Below are 10,143 nucleotides of genomic sequence, written 5' to 3'. Positions count from 1 at the left end.
TGGGCAGTGTCAGTACAAGAAGCCCCATGGGGAAATTCATCCATGGTGGCTTCTCATGCAACCCACTTGACTGAGGGATTGCTAGCTCCTTCCACTTTGATCACTGATTCTCCTTCAGATTAAAGGCATAGCAGCTCCTTCCTTGTATGGCCTTTTACTTTTCTGAATCATTTCCCGGGGCAGGGAGGCTCAACAAACATGCTATATGCCCCAGTTTAGCACTCTTCCATTTTCCCTTTGGCAAAACAGAATACAGAACATTTTTTAAAGATTATTTACCCCCCCCCCCAGAAATGCATAACCTACCCCTCCATTCTGAAATCCTCAGTCAAGATGATTGTGTTCTGCAAGATAAGCTTTGCTAATGACACTGAGATGGCCCTATGCTTGTCATAGCAGGCGTGAAGTCCTGATTGATCCCTCCTGATAGGGCCCCTACGTAGCTATTGAAATCCCATGGAACGTGTGGTCTTGGATTTCACAACACCACACCCACGACCCCTTCCGTCAGCTTACACAGGAGGACCAGTGAGGTAGCTGGTACACCTGTAGAATTCCTGGCCTATGTCTTTGGCCTGGCATGAAACACGTGGCCTAACACAAAATGGCTGCCTTCTGGCAGAGATGGATTCATTACAAATGATGGCAACAGGCCTTCCATGATGGCATGATCAACATCTGAGGCCCTTCCCTGGGTGTGAAGGAGCATTGACGGATGGCTACAACGTGGAGGGCCTTCTGTGCAGTGGCCCTCTCCTGCGGGATGCTCTGTCCAGTGGGGTCACGTCTGGCACAGACATTGCCATCTTTTGGTGCTGATTTAAGACCTGCTTTTTCAGTTTTTAACAGAGCCCAGTAGTTTTATTGTTAAGTACTTAAATTTAAACTTTTAAATTCTCGGATCTTAAAGGTTTATATTTTCCTTTATCATTCTGTGAACTGCCCAAGGAGCTATGGCTATCGGGTGGTACAGAAGCGTGACTGAGGAATGAATGAATGGCCCCTTGGGGCAACAATGTGTTTCCAAGTGGACAAAACTGGGATAGATCTGCTTCTCTCACTATCTGCTCAGATCTCTGATGCACATCAAGTGGACCTTCTCACTGATGATTAACCTGTCAATAATTGAAACTCTATGATGGACTGATCCTGGGGTTGTCTCTCCCTACTTCCCTCCGATTGACTTGCATCATCTCTAGCACCATACCTCTCTCAGCCCCTGACTACTGAAATGGGTACATCTGCTCCTCTGCTCTCAATGACCTAATTTCCCAGGCATGTAATAAGGCCCCCCACTGGCTGATTAAGATGTGGTCAGAGTCCAAATAAAACACGTCAGATTAAATATTTAAAACCAGCTGATTGCAAAACATTGTTATCCATAAAATTCAGTGTCTGTACACTACAGAAGCAATAAACGCTAAAGCAATAAAGTTCTAGTTAGTAAAATGCCAAAAGAGTAGGATGCTAAAACTGCGTTTCTGTCAAAAACCCCATGCTACCCCAATAAAATGCTACAGCAGTAAGATGCTAAAACAAAATGCTAAAGCAATAAAAGACAGCTTGCGAACCAGCCTGTAATAATGTTAGAACATAATATTGCAGCCCTGCGTCAGTCACCGTGGCAAGAACCTTTCCTCCGTTTCTCCCCATGTGCCTCGCAGAAAGCCAACCGAAGACTGCCCCTTTCTCTCATCCAGGGCAAGATGTACAGAACCTTCCAGTCATTTAAAAAACTGCTTAGACTGCTACCCTCACCCTTATGAACACTCAAGGGGTGACTCCCCATTTTAGGCTCTGCCAGTTTGCATCAATTCACTGCCCACAGCGGGTCCTGCTGATAACCTCTCAGCCCCAGAAGTAAATCAGAAGGACCAAGGCAAGTGGAGGTCATGCAGCCAATTGACAAAGAGTCCTGGCTGATTCAACTCCCACATGACCAATGTCTGATGCACTTTTAACAACAGCCACCCGACTAGCTACATGTGAGAAGGTTCAGAGAAATACGCTTGACTTCAGTCTTTCCGAGGCACCTAATGTGGAACGTGAATTTTAAAGTGCTTACCATCTGTAAGCTGGGCTGTAATTGACTTGTCTAAAGCTACCCAAGCAAGCCTTCCATTCTGGGCTTTCCCTGTTCACATTCAGCACTCCATCCAGTTCACCATTCCAGTTATTCTTACCCTAGGGCAGTTTGGCGCAACGCTGGCTGAGGGCCTCCCGTGAGCAATTCACGTAGCTGGTGGACGGACCTCACGGGATGTATGATGGTGGCCAAGTGCGGGAATGGTCTTCTAGAAGTAGTGAATGATTTCTAGATGATTAGATAAATCCTGTTCTATTTTGTCAGATGACCAAGCCATATGGGACCTTTGCCAATATGCATGGCTACCAGAAGCTGGTTGTGGTCAACAGGGACTGTGTTCTACAACGGCTGACTTCACACACAACACTAAGCAATGCCATGCAGTTCCCGTGTGGCATGGCATCTCACCTTGAGTCCTGGGTTCACACATTCACATGGTTTCTACATATGGATGGTTATCATACTTCTCCACATTCCCCTCACATGGCGGCACGTATCCCATTGGCCACCATGACTGAAAATCAGTCTCGGCACATTGCTCCTGATGGGCTCTCCCTCATCTGCCCACCCATTCCCCTGGGCGGGCCACCAGCCAGCTGCCTTTCTTCCTCTGTTGCTCAGCAAAGCAGCTCACTAGAGGAGCACTGCTTCTCTAGAGGAGCACTTCAGGAACAATCCCCACCGCTGCCCTGCTCTGTGCCAATGCGCAAGCACACCCACTCACACATCCACCTCCCCCCCCCGCTTGTTGCACACGTGCCCACACTCCAAGCGCAGGGCTCGTACTGCTGGGGCTGCCTCCCCCTGCACTCAGGCACAAGGAGGGCATCTGAGTGGGGAGGCCGACAGAGAAGCATGTCCTGCTGGAAGGATTTTTCAAGGGTGCTGCTGTGCACATCTGCCTGGGAAGGAAAGTCTTTGTCCCACGGCTGTGGGAAGGGGCAGGGGACAGAGGGGCCTGTTGGCAGCCTTCAGGAATGCCAGGGACAAGATGGGTGGGTGGGTGGGAGAGAGCGCAGGAGCCCTGGCTTCTCAGGGCAAGGGCCCTGATGGTGATGCCCATGCATACCCTCTATGCTCTTCCTGTGTAGAGGCAGCTTTACCCAAGAAGAGAGTGCTGGATCCCCAAGCAGAACAAGTAGACAGACATTTCAGTGCACTGTTCCCGCAAAGTGCAGTGACCAGACTGGAGTGCCAGGCCTGGAAGCCTCCACTGTTGCTGCAGCTGCAGTTGGTGGGGCAAAATCCTCCCATGCCACCAATATTGCAAAGCTGCAGCTGGCCGTTGGGTGGCAGCATGTGGACAGAGGGAAGAAGCACAAAGCAGCCAATCAGAGCACAGCTGTAGCTGCCTCAGAAGTTGCTAGGCAGAGCAGGACAGCAAAAATGGAGGCTGGAGCATCTGCTGCAGCTGCATCTACTCTTGCTGCCAAACTTGGGGGCAGAAATGTGGAAACTGCGTGGAAACATTGCGACTGGGGTCACACATAACAACAGGCCATGGTAAAGCTCAGCGAACTTACAACAAGCCATTGTCTCTCTGCATGGTTTCGTGGAAGCCAAACATGCCACACTTTTTCATGGATGCTGGATTCACCCATAACTAGAAGGCATGTCTGAATGATTTCCAGCATGGACTATCATTATGCGTGAATTCAGGTAATCTGCATTGATAAGCACTTCCTCAGTTCTTGGAAATGACTTGCTAGTTGTTCTGATTCATTTCTGCTGTTACACTTAGCCAATAGCCAATGATAAAGAACACTGTTCTTTTAATCCAAACCTTTAGTTGTAAAAATGCTGTTAGTGCTGAACGGAAGAAGATGTAACACATTGGGTTGCAGAGCCTTTGTTGAAGGATTTCAGAGCTAGCATAGGCACAGTCTGGTTCAAATCTGCCTAACTTAATTTACTATAATGCTCAAACATCTGGATGGATGTCTTAGTTAAACCCTAGGAACGCTTTATGCTTATTGTGTATTGGTATCTGTTCTTGTGCCTTCTCTTACTTCTATCTGTTCTGCTTTTTCTGTTCCTGCAGATATGGAAGGAATTTTGAGCAAGAGGATGGTGTCAATAAGATGGGAGGATGCAATTGTGCCTATCTCCAGATTTTTTAAAAAGTGGTCTCTGAGTGCATAACAGAAGTAAACCATGACCTGGGACAGGCAGCAGCGATAGCAAAGTGTTTTCTTGTGTAGCCCAAGGAAATTCGATACCATCCCAGTAAGGGTGAAATCTCAGAATTGAGATTACCTAAGACTAAATGCATTGTAATACATGTAAGCATGGAACTGTCTACATTATAGATTCTTAGAACTGCCTTTCTCCCAACTGTGTGTGCACAAAAACAGACTGTAATCTAGCTTGGATGTAACTGTTCAGGAGAGGGATCAGGGCCAAATCTAGCCTACTTCCAAAGGGTATTATGTGGCTCTGCAGTTGCTTTGAAGCAAGAGTATGCTGGGAATGTCTTCTATGCCTGGGAGCCTAGCCAGCCGTCCACTTTGGGACGTGAGGTGGGAACTTAACCCTAACCTGTATGGTAGGATTGACTGGTGAGTTCACATGCCGTGATAGCCCACCCTCAAGGGTGGGTGCTGATCGTTGTTGTAACAAACCCTGGTTTGTTAACTGTGATCAACCTATGAAGAAAAGCCTAGGTCTGTTGTTAGGTTGTGAACTGTGGATTGCTCAAGATTATCACAGCTGTTTTAGACAGCACAACCCACATTTCAGCAACAACCTGCACTCAGCCTTGAGCAGGAGTTCCCATGTTGTTTGAACCCAGTTTTCCTGTAGAGAAATACCCGGGTTCAAATTCCTGCTGAGTCACAAAGCTCACTGGATGATCTTAGGCCAGTCCGTTTCTCCCATTTTAACCTTCCTCAGAGGTTTATTTGGAGGGTAAAATAGGATAATCTCCAATTTCCTCATCCTGAGTTTTGTCATACAACAGCTGCATTGTTGTTAGTCGCAAAGTTGTGCCCAACCCATCACAACCCCATAGACAACATTCCTCTAGGCCTTCCTGTCCTTCCTGCCACCTCATCCTCTGCTGTCCCCGTCTTCTTTTGCCATCTGTTGTTCCCAGCATTAGGCTCTTCTCCGTGGAGTCCTTCCTTCTCATTAGGTAGCCAAAGTATTTGAGTTTCATCTTCAGTATCTGGCCTTCTAAAGAGCAGTCAGGGTTGATCTCCTCTAGGACTGATTGGTTTGATCACCTTGCGGTCCAAGGGACTCGCAGGAGTCTCCTCCAGCACCACAATTCAAAGGCCTCAATTCTTCAGCATTCCTTATGGTGCAGCTTTCACAGTCATACATTGCAACTGGGAAAACCATAGCCTTGACTATACGCACTTTACGAACTATACGAACAGCTGCATTACAATAAGACAAGACCAGCCTTCAAATAAAACTAGTTCTTGAAAGGCTTGATCTTTTGTCCAGGTGGATGCAGTCCTGCGTTTAGGCCCAGAATCCACTGGGCAGGGGTGGGAAATACCTAAAGTTGCCTCTGGCCCCTGCTGTATCCAGCTAATGATTGGGCAACTCCTCCCCCTTCTTTTCCCTCATAGATCCCACTGGTATCCCAGCAAATGTTGTGGGAGAACTGAGGGGAGTGGAAGGGCAGCAGGCGGCACCTTTAGCAGTGCTCCCTCATTTCCCCGCCCCGCACTCCTCGCATTTTCACAGAACTGCTTGCCAAGCAGGGGCAGGTGCTTTGTCGAGTTGCCACCTCTTGGAGCGTGAGGTGGAGGTGGCTGGAGGCCCCTGGGCCGCTGCCCCCCCACTCAAGTCCTGCACTGCACTGATGGATGGACTCTCCCCACAACTTCTACTCAGGGGTGAGGGGTGCGAGTCTGCCCATCAGCCTGTGTGGGCTGTGCTGGCAAGCAGAATCCACTCCCAGTCCAACTAGTGAGAAACTGGCAAGCCAGTTTGGGAGGGGGCAGGGTGGGAGGAAGGGCTCCTCAGCTACACTTCCTGTCACGGAAGCAAAGCTCATGGCCCCTTCCCATCCGCTGCTGCAGCCCTTCCACATTGGTGGGGAAGAAGTTGCTGCCGAGCTTTGCTTCCTCAAGAGCAGGCCCTTGGCGTGCAGCCGGCCCCAGCGGCTTCCCCCGTGCACCTGGCGATGCCGGCAGAGTGCAACTGCCCATGAGCAGCCCTGCCCTTCACAAAGGGGGAAGCTGGATGGCAACCCTTGCTTGGCAGTCTTGCCAAGGGGCTCTTTTATTTTGCAGCCTGATCATGGCTTGTTTTGTTGTCCGGGTTCAGACAGTTCAACAAACCGCATAGGACTGTCTAAACCCTAGAACAGACCATGGCTTCTTGTGGTGGTTTCTGAGCCATCCCCCAGGAGGCATGGAAGGGGTGTTGAGATGACACACTAAGTCTCCTCACTGCATATTGTGTGAACTCAGTCGCTGGCTTAAGGGCTGAAAATCTTCATCCTGTTTAACTTGGAAGCAAATTCCATTGAAATGGGTGGCGATGCTTTTAGAAGTGGCTCTCAGCTACTTTAAGCTGCATCGTATCTATGCCTATGTGGGAGCTGAAGCCCTTATTTCTGAGCAAATTGTGATGTAAGCCTATCAGCACATCGATTTCCCATCATTCCAAAATTTTTGGTAATGCTTCATTGCAACTTCTGTGATGGATTAGCAGCCTCTAAAAGAGGGTGAAGACAGCACATTACTCAGGTTAGCGCCCACATTTGTGATGTCATATTGCAATATTTTATGTTTTGTATTTTCCCCCAGCTCTCTAATAGTTCCTGACATGACTTCCTTTTCGATGTCTGTGCAGTACATCAAGCTGATGCTTTCAGTGAGCTGTTATCTGCAAAGGGTTATCAGATGCTTTTTCTACATGGTACTTTGCTATTATTTTGAAATCCAGTACTTCAGATTCTCCATCTCGAATTTTGTGCAATGTTTCTTACAAGACATTCTGATCTACAAGGTGATGTTTACGTCTGTCACAGCCATTTTTGAGCTTTTTTACATCAGATCAACTTGTTGTTTGCCAGTTTTGCAGACTCTGCCTCACCTCCATTTCTAGATCATTAATGAGAAGGCCTGGAGGCTTACTTTTTCTCCCAGGTGAAAGCATTTCAGTTATCTCAGCCTTTTGTTTCCTGTCTTTTAACCTGATCCATAAATGAAGTTTCTGCAGTTCTGTCAAAAACAGTTTCAGAGAGAAGCTTGTAGTCCTAACAACTAGAAGGCATTATGCAGCTATTCTGGTTTGTTTGTATTTAACAGATTTTCTATGATACCAACAAAGAGAAAAGTGGTGGGAAAATTGGGGAGGATTATGAATAGAAGGCGTCATTGGAAGCCCCTGTACAATTGTGTGGATGGTAGAATGATGGGGACACAAAGATCTGTGAGCTCGGGTAGCATAAGACCTTCTGATGGAAAGCATTCACTGCTTTATGAGGTAAAGGGGCTGTTCAGTAAGTTGTCCCCACAGCAAAGGAATGAGAACACTTGTCCTTGTCAGGTGTGCTGTTGGGTTACTGAAGCGCCACTCATCTGGCCCTCTGCTTGGTCAGACACATGTGCAAGGACGCCCTGGCTTGTGTGGTGTGTGCCTTCCAAGACTGCGGGCTGCTCAGGGATGAAACCATGGCTTGTTATCCAGGGATGATCCGTGTGGACTCTGAACTCCGCAACAACTTGCTGTCGTGTTCCATAGCTTAGTAAGGCCAGGGTGAACCACCGGTCCTCATGAAGAATCCAGATCCCTGCCTGACTACTGTAGCCCCTGTCCTTGTGGCACTTGTTCCCATAAAAGCCCGTCTCTCCCAGATGAGGTGTCCCACTATCCTTCCTTGCACAAGGGAAATGTCAGCGCATTTGATCTTTGCCTTGCGTCTGAGGCATGCAGCCCGGGAGTGCTGGAGGAGCAGAGCACACTGCTGGGCTGAGAAACGCGCCTCGCACGGTGCAGGCAGGCTCCCTCTGCTCCTCGGGCCATGGGCCTTGGTAGGGGACTGATGGACGCGGATTTCCGTGAATGAGTAAGTCGACTCTTTCTGGGAACTGCAGGCCATCCCTGATGAGAAGGGCTAGTGGGAGGTTTGTTGAGGCTGTGCTGGCACGGCCCTTGCAGATGAGGATGGTCCGGAAGCTGATGCTGGGCACAGAGCAGACTTTATGGACCATGAGAACAGCCCATGCTAAGCGGCATGAAAGAAAGGCAGTGGTTGCAGCCCTTTTCAGAGGAGCGGTATTCCAGGCCAAGTAAGCCATGGCACCTTAGGCGAGAGCTCCCTCCCACGGAGGTTGCAGGAAAGGCCGCGACATCCCATGGATGGCGGGGGCAGGAATGCCTGCTCGCACCCTCCCCTGCTGTGCTTGGGATCTGTGCCTGCTTCCTGTGCTCCAGGATCTGGACTGTGAAATTGTCCCTGATGGAGCTCTTACATAAGGTTCTGTCTGTGCTCGGAGACCGTCACTAAGAGGCTGTGAGAGGCATGGCATCGCTCACACGACAGGCAGAAATGCCTAAGGTGCTGTGCTCTCTGGGCTGTAAGTCATCCTGCCAGCTCAGCTCACTGTGCCAACAGAGACATGTCTTCCTGCATCGGGCACGATTACATGGGGTGGAGGAGAGGGGTGATGGGCTGCCAGGAGAGCAATTGCTCACCTGCCTGGTCTGGCGGCCACCGGATTAAACCCCTCGCAGCCAGCCCTAGGGGACAGCACCGTGGACTGAGGTCTGCCGAGATTAAATGTAGGCTCCTCCGGACATTACCTGAGCAGTGGTGCAACCCGTTGGCCGCGGCCCGCTCCTCCAGCGCTTGCCTGCAGCGTCGCCCCTGACGTTGCACAGCAATGATCGACAAGGTGCACTCGCCACAGCCGTGAAACCCATCAGCTGGAGACAGATCAGCGGGAGCTCGTTGCCGCTTGTCTTGGAACTTCGAGGCCACGGAGTGCAATATCTCTGCGCCGCCTCACGTCTGGGAGCTCTCGCCAAAACTCCTGCTTCCTGTTGAAATGAGCTTTTTGACAGGGCTAATCAGTTTTATATTTCACAAGGGCATCTGCCTATGTGTGTGATATGCCCTGCCACTGATTAGGAAAGTGGGACCTGGCTGGTGAGAAGAGTCAGATCTCCTAGGGCAGGTGCTATGGCTTCTTCTTACCACCACAAGATGCACTGTGACAGCTCAGAGTGAGATATCCATGTTGTGTGCCTGACCCGTCAACCATATTTACCTTCTCATAAAGTGCCTCTGTGTTCCAGCAATTTGCTTCAATTAGGCTCATTATCTCAGGCAGAGGCGCCTGGTGACGGCTGCAGCTCCCTTGGGCGGAGGGGAGAGAGTGGCTGTTCAGCACCCCTTGCTCCTCACAGGCCTGGGAACAGATGGCTGCTTTGGCCCTTGTGTCTGTCCGCACCAGCCCTGGGCATGAGGCAGGTTGAGAGGGGCAGAGGAGCAAGAAACCAGGCTGATAGTATGCTCCCTGCTCCCCACCCTTTCTCTGTCCACTTGCTCTGCTCACCACGGGGCAACTGTTTTCCGTTTTCCCCTCTGTACAGCCTGAACTTGAACATGCAACACCAACTGTGAATAATGTAAGATGGCGGAAACATAAAGGGTCTGAAAGCTCATGGTCCCTGTTATTGTAGCCTGTAAGTGGAGCAGGCGCAGGTGAAGTCTAGTTAGCCAAGGCTGAGGCCTAAATTGACTTCAGTCATCGTATCAATGGATGATTTGGAAGACCATCCTGCATTTAGTAGACTTACCTCTAACTGGGCTTGAGACAGAAAGCAGCTTGATGGAAGACCGAACTAGTGCCTTGCAACATCTTCCAGAGGGAAACAGGTATAATTAAATGGAAAGAGGAATTAAGGTAAATAGTGAAGAGAACCCTGAACTGAAAGTGAACTTCTCAGCCTCCTGCTGCGTTGTATTTCGAGAGGAAGACGCTGCAACCTGCTGGAAAGGCAGCAGTGGCAACACTAGCTGGAGCCAGGTCCTGTCTTGTACACTTGCCTAGGTAGCCAACCTGTAATGCCAAATCTTTCTTTGGGGC

Source organism: Varanus komodoensis, unplaced genomic scaffold (assembly GCF_004798865.1).
Source record: "Varanus komodoensis strain SLA01 unplaced genomic scaffold, ASM479886v1 scaffold11, whole genome shotgun sequence".
Taxonomy (NCBI): Eukaryota; Metazoa; Chordata; class Lepidosauria; order Squamata; family Varanidae; genus Varanus; species Varanus komodoensis.
The sequence above is the reverse complement of the archived record's forward strand: the minus strand, read 5'-3'. Positions refer to the sequence as shown.